Genomic DNA, 22,025 nt, shown 5'->3' on the forward strand with positions numbered 1-22,025 from the left:
TGAAGTGAAGATTTTCAAGAATGCAGGTAATCATCCAGCAAGGTCCAGCATACCCCAAAATGCTGCTCTCAGTCCTGGGGGTCCAGTGCCTCAGCAGCCTACACAAGGTGTATCCATCTCTGTGGAAGCAGAAGTTGGCCCAGAGTGTTGGTTTTGTTGGGACAGCTGTACATAGCTAGGAGATTTTCAGCTCATTATTCCCTTAAACTTCCAAATTGAATTTTGCCCAGGCCAAATAAAATTCACTGGTCATAACGTGAGCATCACGCTATTCCTTTCTGAGAAAGGCTCTTCACTGTCCTCCCATTTTTAACCCTTTCCTCTGAATCATCGTAATCCTGCTGTCAACACGGAGAGCACTGGAGCTTTTTGGTGTTTTTCCACATGTCAGTTGTTTGAATCAGCACACTTTGTTTTATGAGAGACACAGTAATCTGCAAAATGTCACTTAAACTTCAGCATTTATTGTGTATCTCTGATGTTTAAAATGACTGAAATCTCATTCTGCTGTTTTGCTTTTGTTAATTTGGGAGCAACTCCAGGTTCAATCTAATCCAAAGGCAAAGGCCATCCTAAACTCAATGAGAACATGGACTGGATAGCCATAGCAGTTTCTTAGTACTCAATATGTATATTTTAAACACAAATTATAAAGGCTAGCAGATAAGGTACAGCTTCTATTAATTTGTACTGTGAATGGGTGAAAAACAAAGCTCAGAGGAGTCAGAGATTCATTCGGTCATTGGGAGATGCCAAATCTTGAGCTTTTTCTGAAAGTTGTAGCTTTTTTACTGTTTTCCTAAGAAGATGGCTGTACAGCCCTGTGAGTGCTTGAGGATCTCTGCTTTCTCACTCCTGCACATTGTGAAGAGAAAGGTTGCAGGTATGAAACCTGAAGGTTCAAATAGAAAAAGTCCAAATAAAATGGACCTGAAATCTTGTTATCTTAAAATCTCCTGATTACTGACCCTGACCCACTTGCAATAAGCAGCACTGCAAAGACTTACTCGAAATGTGGACTCAAACAAATCCTCTGTAGAAGTCTGCCATCTTGGGAGACGAAGCAGGAGAGCCTGACCCCCTTCAGCTAGAAAAGCAATGGTGAACCTTACAAGGAAGCCCCTTCTGGCTTCATTTCTGCATTCAGATTCAAGGGAGCAAAGCTCAATAGAGGACATTTTTGCTGTCAGAAAATGAAGATGCTGTATGAAAGTTTTGTGAACATGGCGTTAAGATGTTTTGAAGAAACTTCCATGCATATAAAATGAGTTTAAAAGAAACATAAATACGGGAATGTTCAAGCAGATCAGCACTTTTTAATAGGTTGAAAACTGAGAGGTTTGAAACCACTCTGGAAATCTGCAAAATCTGATGGGAAAGGAGGATCTTCCCAGCAGGTGTTCCAGCTGTGCTGGACAATTCCGGAAATGAAATGACAGTGCTGTGCAATCATTTTCCGCTAACTGCAGCAGGACTATTTTACCAAGTCAGCTTTGCTCTGTTTAAATGCTCTCCTGCTAACACCTTTTTAGTTAACCAAACCCAGTGTTTCCATCACCTTTTTAGTGAAGCTCTACGAAAGGATGCAATGAAACGCAAATCCTTCTGAAGCTTCCCCGGTTTCGGATTTCTCCAAGCTCGAAACTCAACCCAGGTTCGTCCGAAAGTTCAGGAAGGGTTCGTGAACTTTCCTAGCCCAACTAGACTGATTTATGGTTTTGTGTCACAGCTACACCAATCACGTGGCTTCAGCATACAACAGAACTCGGCAAGCTTGAGTGCCGAGCCAAGCAAATCAGAACCACGACCTCTCCCCTTCCACCCTCTCCTCTTCCCATAAAGGGTGGATGCTGACTGTACATCCCCAGCGGCTTTCTGGGCCATCATCTAATAAAAGAATTGATCCTTGGAAAGCTTTAAAGCATCTACTTGTGCTGACCTTTCAGGAAAATGGTCCAATCTCACAGGGACTCATCCAAAATTAAAAAAAGAACAAAGCAAGAAAACAGATGCTCAGAGTTAGGTATCCTAATTGTTGTTTCGCTGACCAAATAGCGGGGCTGATCTGCACATGAGGCTGAAAGAACAACAGCTCCTGGTTTTAATCAGAGCTGTTGTTTGGATGACCAAGTACAAAGAGGAAGAAACATCATACTGGTGCTGCTTCAAAAATCTTGTCCTTCAGCTGCAAGTAGTGCTCCTGGCTGGATGCGGATGAAGGAGACAGCCTGAGGCTGCAGGCACACTCAGTGACACGTAGGGACACAGGCGAACACACGGGTAACTCAGAAATTTGCAGAGATGCAAGGGCAGTTTGGTGCCTTCCCCACTTCCCACCTTCCTGCCTCCCAGCCCTGGGTACTGAAGTGCCTGATACAGCCAAAACATGCCAAAGGCCATGTTTGAATGGTCCCAGTTGGTGTGAAGCATCTCTCTATGCCTTATGATGCTCCATGCCTTGCTCAGCATCTCAGGGGTACCTCGGCTGTGTCCAGCAGCACTGTGGTGACTGAATGCTATTGCTCCCATGCTCTGGCCATTCAACTGCAGTTTTGGCTTTCCTGATCTGGAAGACAGGCATGAAAACCCTATTCCAGCCCAACTGCTCAGGATCTAGTGGCCACATGTGTTGTTAGGATGCAGTGACAGTCTGTCGCTCTGTCACACAACACTGAGTTACATGATACAGTGGCATAAGGCAGCAGCTCCAGGCAGCCCTGTTGCTCTTTGTACATCTTTAAACCTAGAAACAGCAGTGGGTGATCCCTCCAGTAACGAGGTGTAAACACAAACAGTTTTGGCTTTCTCTTAAGAGTAGCTTGTGCCTCTGTCCCAGAGTGTCTGGGCTAATACTGTCCTTGTAGTGGTGAAGTCCGCGCCAGTTGCAGTTGCTTGTCATGTTGTCACCAGCTGGTGCAAGCCCATGTCAGGTGGGTGACAGCCAAGACAAACATGCTTCGTGAGCTCATCATTACATCTTAGCTCACACTGCTGGTGAGCTATCTCCGGCTCTGCAGCTGCCTTGGGGGCCTTGAAATCAGCTCTGCTGGGCTTGCCGGTGGGGATTTTGGATTGTTTTGCTGTTTTCCCTGAAAAAAAAGATATAGTAGAAAATATTGATCCAAAAGAAAATGTTGACTTGAACCGCACCGAGGTCAGGGTGTAATAAAAGCATTGTGTGCAGGGCTCTGTTTAGCTGCAAAGCTAAGGTTTTTGCACAAGTCCTGAGGGAATGAAAGGAGAAACGATTTCCAGCACTGGTGCACTAGAAAGGCAGCTTGTGCTCCTGCATGTAAAGTGCCTGATCTCTGGGAGGAATCAACGTGTCCAGTGGCTACCAGGGCACCCTCCTCAGCATCTGCTGTGTCTTTGTCATGAGCCAGAGAAAAGGTGGGTGCCAGGTGAGAGGTGGTGGCAAGGCTACAGAGAGGTGTTGAGCTGGAGGAGCCATTTTCCTATGCTGGGAGTCAAGAGCAGAAAGCTCAGTGAAGGCTGGGGCTGCAGCAACAGAAATGGCAGGGATGATGGATAAGCCACAGCACCCCATGACACCAGCAGTAAAATAGCTATTGACTTCAGGGTCTCTCAGCCACAGCCTGGACATAAATAAATGAGAAGGAGCAGAGCTTTCAGGTTCCTCCAGAGATGTGCAAACTCACACATGTATGCTGGTCTCTTTCCTTGGCGCTGCCAGGAAGAACCACTAAGTATTGCAGCTCATCTACAGAGATGCTGCTGCCTGGTCATGCCTGAGGACGGAGGAGTTCCTTCTTGCTCACCAGGGATTCTGGCTAGGAGAGGAGGAGGCAGATGAGGTCAGCTCAGCAAGCGAGCAGAGGGCTTCAGCCTCTGGGCTCTTGGGCTAACGCTTTTCTCCCCACTGGGAACTTTGAATCCCCTCTCCCACATTAGATTAATGAATACAAAGGAATTTTTTATGTATGTCCCTAGCTCACTTCTGTTTATCCTTTGGGATTTCTCTCCTCTGATGGTACCACAATGTGGCATCCGCCTCACTGCCAATGTGGAGGGGAGTGGGCTCCAGCATGCACAAACAGAGAGCGCGGTGTCTCTGGCAGCTGGTGGAGCAGCCTCTCAGGTTTCCTTTCATTTAATGGTTCACATACCTCTCTTCACGTCTGTGTCTGATTTTCAGGGCATGACCTTGATTTTACATCAAACATTCCCTTTGTCTCTCCTCATCCCACTGCTGTCTGGCTAGATTACCAATGCTAGCGCTGATCTTTCTATTAAAATGTTTGGGTTTTATTATTTTTCTAACCTAAAGTCCATCTAAAATGCAAAGCCTTGTTCATCTTTTCCTCAAGGGCTCCTGCACTTTGATTCCTCCTCCTCCCTGCTGCTGACAGACAGCTGTGAAGTGCAATGCATCTGCAGGGGCCGAAGCTGGAGGCAGCTGCCGTCCTCTGTATACTTACCAATACCATAGGTAGCTGCTGTAATCCTCCTCTTGCTCATAAATCAGCACATAAACATGCAACATCTGGGGTACTTCCTATGTCACTGGCAGCTGTTGCAAAATTAATACTGCTGGTAAAGAAGTTCCACTGACAGCACAGGTACATCCCTGTTTGTTGGCTCCTGACTGCTGCTTACAAATAGGAATGAAGAGCTGCCTGGCCAGCCTTTTTGTACTGGATATTTGGATCTTGATGAGTATGAGGACCAGATAATTAAGACATAGGTGGTAAATGTGGGTCATTTTGTTCCTAACAGAGTTTTCAGCCTGATCCACATTCTAGAAGGCTAGGTCCTTTCAAACTACACTTAGCACCCCAAGCATCCTTCAGAAGTCGGTAGGGATGTGTCACTTCTCCCCTTTTCCAGCTTGGAAAATGACCACACTGGGGATAGCTCATAGCAACACGGGAAAGCAGTGCTGCCTGAGAGCTCCATCTCACCCCTTAATCCCAGGCCACCTTTCCCCTCATTAGTTCTCATTTAGGGCCTTACAAACTAAGCCTATCTATGCTTTTGTGTGGCTGTTACTGGGCCTTGTAGCAGGGAGAGTTGTGCCCACATGCCTTCTCCTGCGCAGTGCCTTGCACTGCCCTTTGCCTCTGCACACTGGTGGGTATATGTGTGGGTTGTGAAATGCCCCAAGACCCTCTCAGGTGAAAGGCCCTGGATGCTACCACTCTATGGAAAACCTTCCTCTAGTTAATCCACCCACTGAGTACCTCCAGCATGGAAGCTGTAAGTAATGAATAGAAGCCACATTTCATGCCCTTGGATGTGACCAGGCTTCCCAGAGTTTGGACTGGCCTTGCATTGTAATGACAGCTGACCTAGAGACCCAATATTTTGGGAAAATTTTCCACCTAGGATCAAGTATCAGGGCTTTTCCCACAGCAGCACTGGGAGCTGAGGTAAGGTCCTGGACTGTAGGGACTTTAAACAGGAATAAGGCTGTTTTTGAGCTCTCCTGAAAGAGGAAGGATATGCTATGAAAGGTAAAACCTCCCCAGATGACACAGAGCATGGCTAAGGAGAAGTCAAACTGAAAAATTCGCGAGAAGACACGTTCACAAGACAGCAACACACAAAGACAGACACTTTGAAAAGCCAAGAATAGATACATACCTCCATTCCCATTTCACAGCTACACGCAAAGCTGCAGTTAGATGCATAGGTGGCGATGACAGCAGGCTCCATCTGTGCGTGTGCAATAGCAAGACGAGCCCCTGCACGCTGCCAAGACCACAGTATAACCTGTGCTGCCCTTTATCCCCGTAGTGTCTATACGAGCCCTGCTCCACCACCAAAGCCCCACCGTGAACTCCCTGTGCTCTAACCCACAGGGTGACCTCAGTGAAGTTCAACCTGGTGCAGGCAAGATGCTCTGGGAAGATTCCCCACCCTGCCCCTCAGGGCCCTCGCCTGCTGTCACAGGCCCTTACTAATTGGATACATCTGACCCACCGGTGTCTTTGAAAGCCCTCCAAGGATCTGTTTCAAGAAACACATTTGGTTTCACACTGAATTTACAAAGTGAAAGTTTTACCAGCTGGAGTGGTCTGAACCAAAGCTGGTCTTTCCATGAGGAGCAAATCACATATTAGATCCAGATCCCTCCTGGTTTCAGCTTTCCTCTCTGCTTAATCTGCTCATTACCTTCTTGGGAGAAGAGACTGGAAATTGTGAAGGTCTAAACCCCACTCTCTGGGGAAGGAATTTGTTAAAAGATCAACAAGCAATGATTCTGTTTTCTAGCCCCGAAGTCTTTGCTGTGTCTTGGACTGCTTTTCAATGAATATCAAGCCAAGAGCAAATTGCAATTAGATCAGATGCTCCCAGTGCGAATGGAAAGGTGGCACCCAAAGAAGAACAAAACAAGCTCCAGTCCTGCCTGTTTCAGACTCTCCTAAAGCCCCCTGACAGCAGAAGGCTTTGCTCAGGGAAGATGTGCTCCTCCACAGACTCTGAACACTTCCCAGGGGACGTGAAGCAGCAGCGTGTCCCAGTTATTAAGCAGGAGAGCTGGGGCATGGGCAGGCGAGTGACTTGCACAAGGAGACTTAGTAACAGAGCGAGCAACAAAATCTGTGCCTCTCAAACCTGAGGATAATCCCTTATCCCTCTGATCAGGCTTCATTCCCTGTCTGTAGGCAGCGTTGTGTGTGATGGATATTTTCCATTTCAATTAACTTGGACTTAGTAAAAGCAAAAGGAACAGTGTCTCTTGTGCCTTAGCCCTTATCAGGATGAGATGAATGACCCAGGCAAGAAAACTCTGACTTCTGTTTGTGTGACTAAGCAATATCCTCAATAATTTCTGTTTGCAAATTACATATCTGAATGATGTATCTAAAGGTCAATGCTGATTACACATATTCAAACGTCAGGAAGCAATCAGACAATTGTCATGTCGATAAATAAATTCCACAAGTCCCTGCATGGGCCGTAAAGGTATACATTAAGAAATGAAAAATGAGTCCTTACAACAATATTAGCTCAGTTTTAGATGGAGCAGGTGAAACAGCTAATGATAACGCAGAAGAGCATGATTAATATTTTTGTTCTGTACTTGAAAAGAAAAAGATGATCTGTTGGGATGACATAAGGATGATAAAGTGCTCTCCAGAGCATTGCTGAGAAGAATGACAGACAGCAGCTGTTAGGGATAAACAATTCTAAATTGCAAAGCCCAGATAACTTATACCCTGCAGTCGTTAGAGAGCTGTCTGGAAGATGTTTGGCCTGTTGGCATTCATTTTTAATAACCCTGGGGGTGCCAGCAAAGTTCCAGTGGACTGGAAAAGGTGTGTGTGCCAGTGTTTAAAAAAAGGCAGGGGTGGAAATATCTGAAATCTATCCCAGACCAAACAATGGAGAAGACAACACGGGATTCATGTATGACACAAGTAAACGAGACAGAGCATCAGTGCCACTTAGCAGTGTTTTATGGAAAACAGGTCTCATTTAACTTTCTGGTGAGTCTGTAAATGTGTCTGGTCACAGTAGTTGCATCAGCAGGCACCACACAGAGAATGGGGGAGAATGAATGTTTTGCGACACCTCCAGACAACATGTGAAACGGCTGAGGGGCTGGATGGCTGGCAGGCGCTAATGGAGGTGACACACATGGGAACACTTCTGGTGGGGCCCTGCAGGGACCTCCTCCAGACTTGATACTTCACAGCATCTTCCTCCAGTGATCTGGGAGAAGCCACTATTGCTGCCGACAGAACTGGCAGGTAACTGTGGGACTGGTGGGATACCAAAGGGTTTGATGATCCCTGGCAATGAGGATAATTGGGAAGCTGAAGTCATTCAGACAAAATGCTTTCAGTACAATCAAAAAACCAAGTGCAAGTAGCAAGGAAGACATCTGCGCCTACTATGTACGGACTTCTAGCCTGAATGTTGCCTTCCCCATGGAAAAGCAGCACAGCATGAACCTGTGAGAGGATGATACCAGAAAAGGACTAATGGAACCCTTGCTGAGAATGCTGAAGGGGCAGACATGGTTGTGTCAGGACAACCAGAAAGCTGATGAACCCCCGCAGCAAACTGCTAGAGTAAAATGGCGTTGTACATCCTGAAAAGTGCCTCCCTGAAAGCTTGATCAGTGCTGATGTGGAAAGAAAGGAGCAATCATGTCCCCTGAATCAACAGCATTTCTCAAGGATGATTTGCAAGCGGTGAAGTTACTTCGCTACACAATGAACAGCAGCATGGCTGCTCCCTCAGATAGGATGGGTTTTGCCCTTGCAACTGAAAAGAGACTGCACTGCTGATCTGTAAGGGCTATTTTTGGTTACCATGTGGTGTTCATTTAAGCCCCTTCATCCCAGCAATTCCCGCACAAAGAGGTATTGCTGGTAGCCCTGAGCTGCATCGTCCATAGGCTGAGGTTAACATTCGTTTTCATTTAAAAACAAGCAAAAAAAGCCACTGACATGAGAAGCTGGAGCAATGAGGATATGAGGACAGTGGGGATCCACCTGCCAGATGGCAGTTCTGCATGGCAGCGAGGATGCTTGCTTGCTGGGGCCAGGGTCCAGGTTTTCACCAGGGTTTGTACTTCATGTGCTCTCAGCCAAGCTGTGCATCATCCCAGTCTAATGGCACGCACAGGAATCACACAGCACTGGCAAGGCTCGAAGCCCTGGCATCTGGAGGAGTTTGGACGGAGGCATCGCTGCCTGGTCCAAGTCCTGCTTGCAGATGATAGAGTATCCTGGAGGAAACCAGGCAGGATTCACAGGGTCAGCCAATAGGTGATTAATAGCCCATTATCAAGAAGTTGTGATACTATGGACTGCAAGCTAGAAGGGAAGGAAAGAGCTTGGGTGGTGAGCAACAAATAGTCTGATTCTGGGAAATTAACATTCATGCATGGTTGCTTTTGAATATCCCCCTCTGCAGTACTGGCAACACAGATGCACCACTGCATGGGGGCCAAGAGGAATAAAAACCATGGCCAAAAGGCTCCTCATCCATAAGGGAGAAAAGGCTGAGATAAAACTGGCTGCTCAGTTTTCCCTAAGCCGAAAGGCCTGTAAATCACCAGTCCATTCCTCCTCATAGAAGAGCTGTCCCTTCAGTGACAGCAAAGGCTAAACGTCTGTTTCCTTGTCCCTTACACCAATCTGGTTTTGTTACATCAGCTGGAAGCTTATGAACCCACCTGCAGCTAGAGTGTATCAGTGTGAATAAGCTAGTGAGCTCTTAGCTTAGATAATAGAAAGCTCTTTTTTATATTTCAGAAGAAAATTCCCTTTCATTCCATCTATGAATGCACCGTGTTAAGTGTTCCTGGGAGCAATGGGGAGGATTTTGTCTGGTGTATTACTGAAATGCTGTCATGTTTATTAATATTTCCAAGTTGGCCTAAGCCTGGAGCATGTCATTACACAGGCAAACAATAAACATTCATTTAGCAAATTCAACACCCATCACCAAGGACTGGTTATTGTATTGCAGGATTAGCTACACATGCTGCCTCTCACTGCAGTCACAGCTCAGCAATATCAAATCCCTACAAAAGCCCCGGAGACTCCCCAGGCCCTGCTCTATTACCCTGCCTGGCAGATAAATGTGTGCAGGGGAAATCGGAGTAAAGCATTGTGTGAACATGAAAGGAGAGGGGGGAAATGAACTGCTTGTCATGCCCTGAAATAGGAAGGATCCAAGTAATCAGTGCATCCCACCTGCCCCTGACATCCCACAGTGCTCATTGAGATGCAGAGGGAAGCACAGCAAGGAGCCGCTGGCCAAGGACACCCCAGCTCGGGGACAGGCAGCTCTGAGCAAGCACCTGCTTCCTTCGGGATCAGATCCAACCAGAGTCTGCTGCTGCCACCATGAAGACAGAAAAGCCCCTTCATGACACCAGATGATGTCATCTGCAGGAGAAGAAGGGAATATTCAAGCACAGGGCTCTGCATCAGCAACAAACTTATTAAAAGCCCTGCCCAGCAAATCCTGGGATTTCAGCACTCCACCCCCACTTTGTTATGACCCCTGAGATGCAGCCAGGGATGAAGAAAAGGGGAGGAATTGCTGCTCACTTTCCAGGAAGAGGTCCTTAAGGCCATAACAAGCAAAAGCCAAAACCAAATGCCCCCTTCAGCTAAGGGAGCCTTGCCTCTGCTTAAACATTGCAAGATAAAGGAATACTTCTGATCCACTAATTAGCAGTTGAAACCCAGGACAAGTGGACCAGTGCCACAGTCCTAAACCTGATCTTCAGGACAAAAGCCATCATGGCACCCCATGAATGATATCTTCATGCTGTGCCCACTTTGCCCAGTGAGCCCACAGTGCCATGAGCCATTTTGGGGAGCAGTTCATTCTCTGCCACAATGCTGGCACAAGGCAGAAAGGGGTTGTGAGATCCAGGACTGGCTGAAGCCATCATCACCAGTGAGCCTGTTCTTGTGACTGTTAAATGACATCTCTATTATGCACATGGTAAAAATTCCTCTACCTATGGGAAAATATGCTTTTGGGCAGCAAATTTTATTTGGAATCAAGCAGATGAACAAGATCCCCGGAAACACCTCTTTGGAGTGGCTTTCTGCTCCTCTCAATAAGAATTAAATACGGCGCTACTATCATCTAGCACGTCTGGTAAAGGCCAGCTATTTCATTTAGCTCTTTTCTATGCACATGCACCCTCGCATTTCCCAGTGAGATTTGCCAAACCCATTTTGAGTTGTGAAAAGCAACCTAACTGTGAGTTTGTGACAAATTTTCACCAATCTAGCAAGTATTGCATCCTGACTTGGCTGCTTTTGGGAGGGCAGCAAATACTTTGCAGGCTGCGGGGGAGAGGGAGTTAAGGCATGGCAGGTGTCACACACAGGGGAGATGGGTGTACTTGGCACAACTCCAGTGCCAAACCTGACCTTCAAAAGCTGAAGCTCTGGAGCTGTGAAGCGGTACCTTCCTGTTGTCTTGGAATAAGCAAATATTCCCAGTAAGCTCTTCAGGAGATGCCCTTAGACCAGCTTCGAGGGGCACAGGACACCAGTTACTATTTCAAACTTATCTGCTGTTTCCCTGTGCGATCTCTAGCAAGTTGCCGGCTACTTTATTTGCTCCTATTGAGTGCTGTGTGGCACTGAGAGTATTTGGTGCTCCCCTCTGGAGGCTGTAGCCTGCAGTTTCCCTTTCCGCAGGCAAATTGCACCTAACTGTACAGGAAAGGGTGGAAGGGCTAAGTCCTGCTGAGCAAAATGCTTTGCAATAGTGTTTCAAAAGAGCTTTGGGATAGCCTAGGATATGCAAATAAACATTAGCCAATAGTCTTTGTTTGTGCTCATGAAGTTATCTTGAAAGGAAAGAATTTGCATGAAAATCAGATTGTTGTTCTCATCTTGTTTGTTCATTTGGTGACTTGTTCTCAAGAGAAAAACATTTAGCTGGTCCAGCAAAGCTCTTTGTTAAACAGGGTTTTTTACAGATTTTTCCTCCCCTGCCTTTGTCTAAACAAGGGTATTGATTATACACAGCTCAGCGCCAATTAAAACAAAAAGAAATTAGTTAGCTCGAGTAGCAAGGCTGGCAGAAGCAATAGTTGCTCTTTTCTGCTCCCTTCCCATCCCTGCAGAGCAGGCAGTTGTTCAGGAAGCCGATGGTCAGGGGTGACAAAATTAGTCCACCCCTCTGTCCTTGGTGGCTGGCATTCAGCCGAAGGGTGCACTTATCACATCACTCTGAAGGGAGACAGCACTCACCCAAAGGTATTTCAAAGAACCTTCCTGACTAAGAGTTTTGAACAGTTCTGCATAAATACCCAAGGTAATGTCTTGGCCCTACAGCCTCATCCTCAGGATACAGGGAGGTTTCACATCTAAGCTCTTTGCCCAGCCTCTTGGAAGTCACCCATCCCTGATGCGAACTCTTGAACCCTTTGCTGAATGTATGTTTTGGTGAATCCATTGGCGCAGCTGAGGATGTGGTAGCAGCTGCTGCATTGTCCAGGAGCTCAGCTTTTACCTAACTGGAAGCCCAGGGACTTCCTCAATCTATCTAGTTTTAAAGCAGAGAATGAGTGGTGTGATCCCTGAGCATAAACAGGATGGGGTTTGTTCAAGATCGCCATTGTGTATATGAAAATAAATGAGCAGCATGACAACTTAACCCACTCACGGTATTTTGTCTTGCCAGTTGCTGCAGTAAACACAAGTTCTGGGTTGTGGCTATTAAAACCCATTCCCATGCATGACTGACCATTGCAGTTCATTTTTTGGAGGACAAAAGGTGAAAAGGCACCTCTATTTTCAGACATGTCCCACGTAAAGCCTTTGTAAATGCATTTTGGAGCACATGAACAGCTTTCAACAGTTGTCAGTGTCATGGCATAAGCTCTGTGCTCCCATCCTCAGCCACAGTTACTGGTTGTATTACAGTGGATTCCCCCATAATCAAGTTTTCTGTATGCAAATACACACAGATCTGTCTCTGACTTCAAGTCAGCCACCCTAAAGAACTTAAAAACTTGTTTCCCCTTTACAAATGGGGATCGCAGTCACACACAACATTGGCAGCTGTGCCAAGAACCAACCTAACATCGTCAAAGCTTTGGTCTGGTCATGCTTTTCCTCTGCAGCTGCCTTCTCCAGTTGCTTTCCTCCCACTCTAGCACTGCCTTCTAACTCTGAAGGCAGCAGTCTCACCAAGAGTTTGTACAGGAGCTGTTGTCACTAAACAGCAGAGGACTTTGTTTCCTTTGCTTTACTAGATTCTGTTGTTGTTACATCAACAAGAAACAAGAACAGTTTCTTCTTTTTAAAATTTGTGTTTGCTTTGAAAAACCATGCCAGATTTTGTATACCACGTTCCAGCGAAGAGCAAACACTTACAGCAGTTGTAAAGCCAGCTGGTTTTCAAAACAGCCTTTGCCATGGAAGCAGCCCTGTGGCTGTACATACAGCAGTCTGAAGGCCAGTGCTGCCAGAAGCACAGGAATGCCATTGCTTTCCCTGCTTGTCCAATGATGCTCTGACACTCTGCCTGGCTGTACCCTACTGCTGGGTTTCACACCAACTTCAAATCAGAATCACGCTTGATTTGCCACCTCTTTTCTCTCCTTAAGAAAGTAAATTAAATTGAAAACTCCTTGTGAGAGGTTCAGTTCCAAGGCTGAAGAAGGTGAGTTAATAAAGATTTCTGTAAAAGCTCATATCCATCACACTCTGGAAGCTGTGGTGTGTATGGTAGCCGTGCCCTTTGCTCTAGCAGAGTAAAGGCAGAGCACTCATTCATCACTCACTGACAGCAATTTCGTGCTGGGAAGTATCCAGGGGAGTGGTGAATCAGCCAGAACACAGGAGTGTCACACAGCCAGAAAAGGGAAAATAAGGCAGATTTGAAAAACGAGGGAGGTTTGAATGTCACAGGTTTGTGGTCATCAAAGTCTTACAGGACTGAAGGAGTAAAATCACTTCATTCGTATTTTCATATTGGAAATGTTACGTCTGAGCTTGACCTCAGGGGTCCCTTCAGAGTCAAGAGAGAGAAGACACCAGTAAAACATGATTCACCTACTTAACATTAGAGGTGTGTTCTGGTTTAAGGTGACCAGTGCACAAAGATGCTGGTTTCCCTCCACTGACTGTAGTTCATCCGTTGGATACTTGCAATTGTGTGTATCTAAAGGTCAATGAATAAACTGCAGCAGAGATGTATTTCTAAAGAGGACACCAGCTATCAAGTCACGTCAGCTCTGTGCAGGTGCTGCTTGGTGGTATCCTGTGGCTTGCGTCAAAAGTGGTGGCGGCATACCCTTCCTCCAAAATACGGGAAAACAATGTATATTTCTTAACATGTGTAGTAACTACATTTTTTACAAATCCATTTTGATAGTGATCATAATTGCTCTGCGTGCCTCCCAGGAACCTATATGCTGATACTTTCTACTGAGTCAAGCTTGCATACAAGAAGAGGTGCCAGTATGTTTGTCTCAGTTCGGTACAAACATGCACTGGGTCAGGCAGCAGAGGGAACAGACAGAAACAACATCCAGTGCTACATAATGAGAAAAACATGTATTAAAAGTAATCTGCAAGAGGAAAAGAGACAGCGTTCAGTGAATAAAGTGTTCCTTCCAAGCTATCCTAGCCAGATCTGTATTTAAAATTGGAAAGTGAATCATAGAAAGAAGTGAGCTTGTGTTATTGAGAGATGCATCCACCGGATGGAAAACTACAGCTCAGTTGAAACTGCCTTTAAACTTCGGTGTCTGCAGCACTGTTGTGTTATGACGAATGGCAGCACACTAAATGAAGGAAAGCTGAGGCAGATGTCAGAACAAGCTCCTATTGGGGGGAGGCAGCTGGGGCTGCATCAGCACATCCATGCTGAGGGCAAGCCATGGTGCTGCTGCCATATGGGCAAAGCCGCTTGTCCTTGAGGAGCTGATGGCTGACCAAAGATAGCGCAGGTAGCACCCATTGAAGCAAGGCAACTTGATGCTGCCTTCTGTGCCATGAGCAAGGCCAAGCTACAGGGTCTCTCAGGAGGTGGGGTGGCACCCCATGGGACATGGGGGTCCTCCTTCCAGACAGCACCTCTGGGCGGCAGGGTGCCCTGCTGGGCTCTGAGCTATGGGCAGGACACAAGGGGAGAATGGCTAGAAAACAAACACCATCAGGCTTGCATCAAGACACTGATTTCTATCCCTCTGTCCTCAAGCAGAGGGTAGGGTAACTTCTCTGCTGCCAGGGAGGGTGACTTTCCCTCCTGGGTGAATCAGCCCTGCGAGAGGATGCTGTGAGCAGGAGGACGATTGCTGCTGACCGTAAGGGGTTACAGTCTGCGCTGCCACCTTCGTCACATGTGTCCTCCTGCACCCAGCATGGCTGTCCCCAGTGCTGCAGACAGCCTGCCCTGACCCGGGCTGCTGAGGGTCTGCAGGGCACACAGGGAGCAGCCCCACAGTACCCCACCACCTGAGCTCACCCTTGTGTCCCTCCCTGAGGCATCGCCATAGAAAGGCCCCACTCAGCTCCCATCAAATGCAAAGGGAGATTCTGTCCCTGTCCAGAGCGGGATAGAGCTGAGGCCCTGAGCAACTTGTGTTATTGCAAATGCTTGGTGGATTTATTTATGCCTGTGGCATAAATAGTTCCTCCTCTCCGCGGGATACGTAACACCTCTGGAATTCAACAAAAGGAGATGCAGGCACAGGCACAGGCCGTCTCCAGCGTAGCTGGGCGCTCGCGTGCAGGTACACGCATGCATGGACATCCCTACACAACTCCATTGAGGACAGCACCCCTCCGTCACTGGGGTCTGCCATTGCTCACACCTTCCAGCTGCCAGCCCTGCCTGCTGCAAACTGCCCGAGATGCACTGTCCCTAGCATCACTATGGGGGAAAGAAAGGGGATCTGGTTAGGAAGAAAAAAGAATGGTATAGAGAGACAGTTTGCAAATCCTGCATGTTATCAGCATATTAGGGAGCAAGTTTTTCATTTCACCTAGGGAAAACACTTCTGCAAGAGGGCTGTCATGGGAGAAGCAGGAAGTCACTTTGCCCACAATTTGTGTGCCTGTGCCTTCACTGCTGTGTTTCACACACCTGGTCCGCATGCCCACTGAATCCATGGGAAGTCAAAAATAAAGCTGCAAGAGATAAAATAGACACCCAAAGCACAAGTGGCCCAACAAGGGAATGGGGAATAGGAATACACCATTGCTCTGGGAAGAAATAAATACCCTTTAAACAGATGATGACATGGAACTGATAGAGGGGAGATTTAGATGAGATATTAGGAAGTTCTTCCCTGTGAGGGTGGGGAGGCACTGGCACAGGTTGCCCAGAGGACCTGTGGCTGCCCCATCCCTGCCAGTGTTCAAGGCCAGGTTGGATGTGGCTTGGAGCAGCCTGGTCTAGGGGAAGGTGTTCCTGCCCATAGCAGGTGTGTTGGAACGGAGTGATCTTCAAGGTCCCTTCCAACCCAAACCATTCTGTGATTCCATGCTTCTATGAAGGCTGTGTTGTCTGAGCGCAAGAAAGCTGACTTGGAAGGCACCTGCCCTGAGCAGAGCTAGTGCAAAGCCCTGTCTCACCCCAGCTCCTGCACTGGGATCATAACACTGACCACAGGGGCGAAAGGGCTCTACACATTGCAGGGAGGCAAAGCAAACCTCCTTGGGAGCCAATGTGCTGAGCAGTTGCCCTCAGAGTCACCAGAACCAATACAGTTTCTTTGACCAACCGCTGCTTGGTGTATCTGATCTTGCTGAGATTGGGCTCTGGGTTAGTTCATTGCCTAATGTGGAAGGACCACAGCCTTTGCTTGAGAGAGACGTCTGAACACAGATGAATATTCATAACGTGGTCTGTTGGTACCTATGGGCTGCAAAACCACAGAGGTATTCTTTTAAAACAAGGCACTTCTAACTATGAGGTCCAAGCAGCTTCAGCAGGGTCTCAGCACTGTCCTGTTCAAGGGAAGGAAGCTTTCTGTGGACACCTCTCCACCCAGATCAGTCCCTTCCCTGGGGAGAGACAAGCAAACCGAAGGCACAGGCAGCAGGAGGAGCAGCAAAGTGCTGTGTACCCAGCCAGGAGTGCTGGTGCTGAGCTGTGGGACTCAGGACCTGGTCCTGCTGCCCAGGCAGCCAGCAGGAGCTCTGCCTCCAGCCCACCTCGGGTCTGCTGAGAAAGCTGAGCCTCTTGGCAAGCCACCTTGTACGCCTAGCTGAAAATAGTACTGTTTTTGCCAAAACATACACTCAGGGCTTGGATTCAACAGTGCTGCATCAGCAGCTCGTAATCAAGTTGACACGGGGCTGATTGTTTATTGAGAAGAAAGAGAAGGGGGAAATCGTGATTTGACCGGATTCAATAAAAAGCAAATAAACCAGAGGAGAGGAGTTGGGGTTTAGGGTTTTTTTTGCTAATGACAGGAAATCTTTTCGGTGGACTTGTGAAAACCCAGACCTTGACCTGCCATCTCCTCTGCATGTAGCCAGGGTGGTGGAGTGGGCTATGAACCCGGGGAACGACCAGCTCTAAGTCTGAGCAGGATGCGAGGGAGGAGCAGAGCACTTATTTGTGCAGAGCAGGGCGAGTATATGAGCTGTCAGCAGAGAAATGGGGAGAAAGGAAATATGGAGGGAGGGGAAGAGAAATGCTATAAAATGTAATATGTAAACTGCCAATCATGTCTGTGATGCTTTGTGCTTGGGCTGTATGGCTTTCATCTTTGATCTTTATTTTATATGCGTTTCTTCCCTCTTTGGCTCAAGTAAAGCCATTCCCCCAGGGTAGAATATATTGGCTTTCCAGCCTCCTCTGTTTACTGTCCTGGGTTCCTGGCTGAAGTCACAGCAATGTTTTTCTATTTGCTTATTTTCTTTTGGTTTGATTCTTGGGATTTTGGACTGCTGCCTCCCGTACTGCCCGAGATGTTGCTGCCCTTTCATTCCTGTGCCCATGCCAGCTCCCCCCTGCAGCACTGCATGGGTCTCTCCTCTGCCAAAGGACAGCCATCAGCATGGATGGTGTGGGGACTTGTTTTCCAGAGCAGCTGAGCTCTCAGCCCTCTTTGGTCCTCAGTGGGGTCCTGAGGACCTTGACTCTAAAAATCGCATGGCCTGGGGCATCTGAAAGTGACAACATGGAAGGGCTGCAAGGAGACACTGTCCTCAAGCTTTCTGGTCATAGGAATGCCCTGCAGCAGGTGGGATCTCTCACCCAAGAGTGTCACCAACTCTGTTAAGCAGTAGAAAAAGGGATCTAGAAATCATCATGGGAGAAGAAGGAGTTGTATGCAGAATATGGCAGAATCCAGGAACCATGATAGGAAAGCAGGGCTTCAAGGCAGCACCAGGGGCAGTCGAACCCTTCCCCACAGCAAAGGTGGCTCAGCCTCTGGCAGCTGCTTTCTCTGCAGTCCCCAGCATCATCCTGGGTTTTCATGTGCTTTCTATGGCTGTCTGATCCTAAAATAAATACCAGCTTCCTCCAGGGCAGGGAGACAGCAGTCTCTACACTGGGCTCTGCAGGCTATGACAGAACTATTGGGGTGGCGCTAGTTTCTCTCACTTTGTGCCACTTCTAGCACGGAACTCTGAGACATCAAGCCAAAGGTGGCTAAGGGCTTTCTGTTTATCTCAGGGGAATGTATTCTTCACCTTATTGCCTCAGCCCCGGTGGCTCCTCCACTGTTCCATGACTCCTCTACAGCAATCAGCTTAATCCCACGCTCTAGCAGCAGGGTGCACCTCCAAGTTCCTCCTGCATGATGTCAGGTTTAGCTGCAAGCCAGGATGGACACTGTGTGCTGCGAGCACAACAGAGGCTGGCCGTCCCAGAACGATAGTGTTATGTGAGAGCAATCTTCCAGCCTCACTGAAGAATAGGGTTGAAGAGGGGCTGTCATTATTTCTCACTCAACAAGAGCTTTGAGAGGTAGGGATTCGCTGATTGATGCATTTCTGTGCTCCTCTTGTTCCAGAGCAAAGGGGTTTTCTTGCACCTAGATCTGGCCAGAAAGGCTTCCACAGATCCCAAGGAAGGAACATCTTGCATGGGGAGATTCTAAGTCACTTTTCAGCCTGCAGTTGTCCCCATGAGGGCAGAGGAAGCAGAAGGAGCCTGCACAGGACTTGCATTCAGCAAGCAGAGCTGCCTTGGAGGTCACTCCAAGAACCCCTTGGCCCCACGACCATGGTGACATAAATCAAGCCAGTAGGTGTTTCTAGACCCAGGATCCAGGTGGATCGAAGATTATTCCTCTCACTGCCATGGCAATTTAAATTAAGTCATGTAGTGGAGGGCTAAGACAACTTACATGCAAAGTTAGTACCTACCTGACAGATACCAGTGAGCTGCGGAAACCAGATCACAATCAACCGCTATGCAAGCATTCAGTGGCAGTAGAGATTTTCCTCATGTATGGATATCCAGGAACCTGAGGAGCCACCCCTAGGAAGTGACAAGCTGTTCCCAAAACAGCATCATCTGATGTAAGTTTCAGGCTTGCTACTCTGAAGTTCATCCTTGCTTGTCTCGTCCTGCTTAAAAAATTAGGAAAGCTGAATACAGGATTCCTTGTGAGCTCTGGGAGTAGCACAGCACTGGTGCTGAGCTTCTGAGTGCTTTTGGTTTGGTTTTAATCTTAATCTCTCCCCATAAAACTGATGAAAAGTCACATTGAAAATTAAATCACTTTGTTTTCATCGCTGAATCTTGTGGGGGAAAACAACTTCTTAGATGCTGGTGACGTTCAACATTACTTAATCTATACAGCCACCAAAACATTGCAAAAAAATCTTCCCAAACCCAATGGTGCGGGCTGGCAACATGAAGAAACCAAATAAAAGAGTACTTCGCCTCTACAAAAGAGGGTCAGATGCCTTTAGGTGTGATACCTACCTAAAGAGCCAACTTTCAGAAGAGTCAGTCATGCAAAGGGCAAGTTAAACAGGATGCAGACGGAGCTGCATGGCTGTCCAGGGACAGGCTGGGTTTATGAATGACACTGGAGGTGGGACCTTGCTGCACCACCAGCTTGTCTTGTTTAACTTGGCCACATCTGCAGATAACCCCTTGTAGCTTGGCTCTCTTCAGCAATTTCACACATCTAAACAACTGCCTTTCTTTCACTGGTTTTCTTTGGTTTTGGTCCACTACATTTTCTCTTCTTCCCATTTCAGGCAAACCAATAAAGTGCCAAGGCTTTAATCACCTGGTTTCTACCTAGTGATGATTAAAGCTAATAAAGTATCCTGGCACAATACAAGTAGGAAAAATATTTGTACCAAGAGCAGACACCTCATCCACTATTGTACCTTTGATTTACAGCACATATACCAGAATTTGCAGACATCTGGAAACAAGCATTTTACCAAATCAGTCTCTAATAGGCATGAACACACCACAGGCATGCTTATACCCTCCATTTCATCTACATGGCTTGTGAGTAAGCAAAATCTCACATGTCCCTTGGAATGACAAAGTACACCATTCTCCCTTTTTAACGCAGAGACAGCATGTCCAATAGGGCATCACCACAGAGCCCTGAGTATGAACCCAAAAAGTTCCTCAGAAGGGAAGTCCAGGTTTTCAGGCAAGGCTAAGGGGCTCTCATATGATCTCAGGGTATATTTTTAAGCCATTTTTCAAGGATGGCTTTTTCCTGACCTTCCCATTACCTTACCACACTATGTGTCCTTAGGCTGTGACAACAGCTTGAGCTCAAACTCTGGTTTCCCAACTCAAGGACCAAGCACACCAGGAACATCCTCAGTCTTTAAGACACTGTTATCTCCCAGCTCCACTCCCCAGTCACATCATTAAGGTCCTGCATGTCTTCAGCATGCCTCCCAGCTCCTGCTTGTCCATGGCCCTCCCCTGGTGTAAGGTAGTGAGACACGGCTGCTGGGACTGTGAGATCATCAGGTGCCCACATCCACATCCCATTCCACCATCTCTGACCAAGGGAAGGGGAGGAACAGGGATTCTGATTCAGCTCTTCCTCGCTGCTTAGTGTTGTTGTGGTTATACAGCTACATCACAGCTACATTGTCCTGCCTTGATAATGGGTATAACTTGATTTCTGTCGGGAAGTTTACAGTACTGGCTTCTAAGGCAGAATGGTAGCTGCCAGCCATGCTAAGGCACAAAAAGCCTTGGCATTTCAAATGGGCAGCCATGAAATTGGTTGCTGTGCTTTGCAATGTTTAAGAATAAAATGTCTTTTTATTAGCGATGCTATCCCAACCTTTCGTCAACAAGTTGCTACTTTAATCTTACAGCACGCACTATGTTGCATTTGGAGGTGTTTGAGGGTATCTATATATACTTATGCCATACTGCACACTAAAGTTCTAGTCAAACCTGAGGAATTTTGCCCTTAGAGATTCTGTTCAGCAGTGGCGCTGTTCTGAACCTGAAAATTGGACTAATCAAGATCAAATTTAAGTCAGAGGTATAAGGGGGAGAATCGTGACCTCAGGTCATTTCTGGGAGACCAGATCTGCAGCAGCACACAGAAAGTGCACTCCTTAAATCTGCTGTTCCCAGCTAGACAGCCACCAGAGGAGCACACAGGTCAGCCAGAGCAGCTCTGACTGTAGGCACCTAGCTGAAACAAGTCAGTTAAATAGTCCCCATCACATCCCAGATGTTCAAGGCACTGAACACCTGGTAGGATGCTTTTGCTGCATGGTTCGGATGTAACCCTCAAAAGCCTTTGGAAGAAAATGAATAGAAATGGCAAAGAATATTTATTTGCTCGGTAGCCTTTGAGAATCTCCAAGCAAGGACCAAGATCCTGCTGATGCACATGAACAGCAAACCAGCAATTTCCATTTTGCTCTTTCACAGGAATGAGAATTAGAGCAGTCCTTTCACAGTAATTTCCCTGACATGCTTGAAGTGCAGATGTGTCACTTCTCTTTGCGCTTAGCCTGGGAAATACTGTTTGTGTCTCTATTTCAATTACGATTTTGCCCAGTTATACTTTATGTGCTAGTCAAAATAGAAAGAAAAAAGAAAGCAATTTTTCTTTCTACCTATTTGACTGGCTGCACTAAGATAAAATGCTGCACAAGTGAAGATATTAAAAAAAAGATTGAACTCCCTATGGGAAAAGTTTTGCTACAAAATTCAGCTGAGATTAATAAAAAAAAAAAAAGTATATGTGGCATTTCTTTTGCATTTTGTAGGAAAGGCAAGTTGTTATTTATACATGCTGTGATCTCAATGATCCTCATTTTCATGTATGGACTCCCTGTTTTTTTAGATAAGTAGTGTGTTGGTTGATACACTAAGTGGCCAAAATTGTCTGCTTTGGAGAGAGAAAAGGATGCAATAGCCATTTTGTACAGCTTGATAGATGTCTTTGGCTTTTGCTTCAAACTGAACAGCAAATACCATAAATCATGTCAACAACACAGTCAGGAACCACACCTCAAACGCACTGGAGCCCTAGGCCCAATATTAGCTACCCACTGAGAGTATTCTCTGAACTTACTTTGCTGTAAAGGACAGTGGGTGTGAAGAACTAATGGATGGTGGGCCTGGCCTAAGCATCA

The 22,025-nt window shown here is 46.8% G+C and overlaps 1 long non-coding RNA gene across 1 annotated transcript; it reads right to left on the reverse strand.

Moving 5' to 3' along the window:
* Positions 1–477: 477 nt before the first annotated feature.
* LOC136014281 (uncharacterized) lies at positions 478–19,415 on the reverse strand. Its single transcript, XR_010612605.1, has 3 exons — positions 19,363–19,415; positions 18,798–19,001; positions 478–3,089 (listed from the first exon to the last, which is right to left on the reverse strand). It is a non-coding gene; the product is annotated as an uncharacterized LOC136014281 (long non-coding RNA).
* Between the last annotated feature and the right edge of the window lie 2,610 nt (positions 19,416–22,025).

Source organism: Lathamus discolor, chromosome 5, assembly GCF_037157495.1.
Source record: "Lathamus discolor isolate bLatDis1 chromosome 5, bLatDis1.hap1, whole genome shotgun sequence".
NCBI lineage: Eukaryota > Metazoa > Chordata > Aves > Psittaciformes > Psittacidae > Lathamus > Lathamus discolor.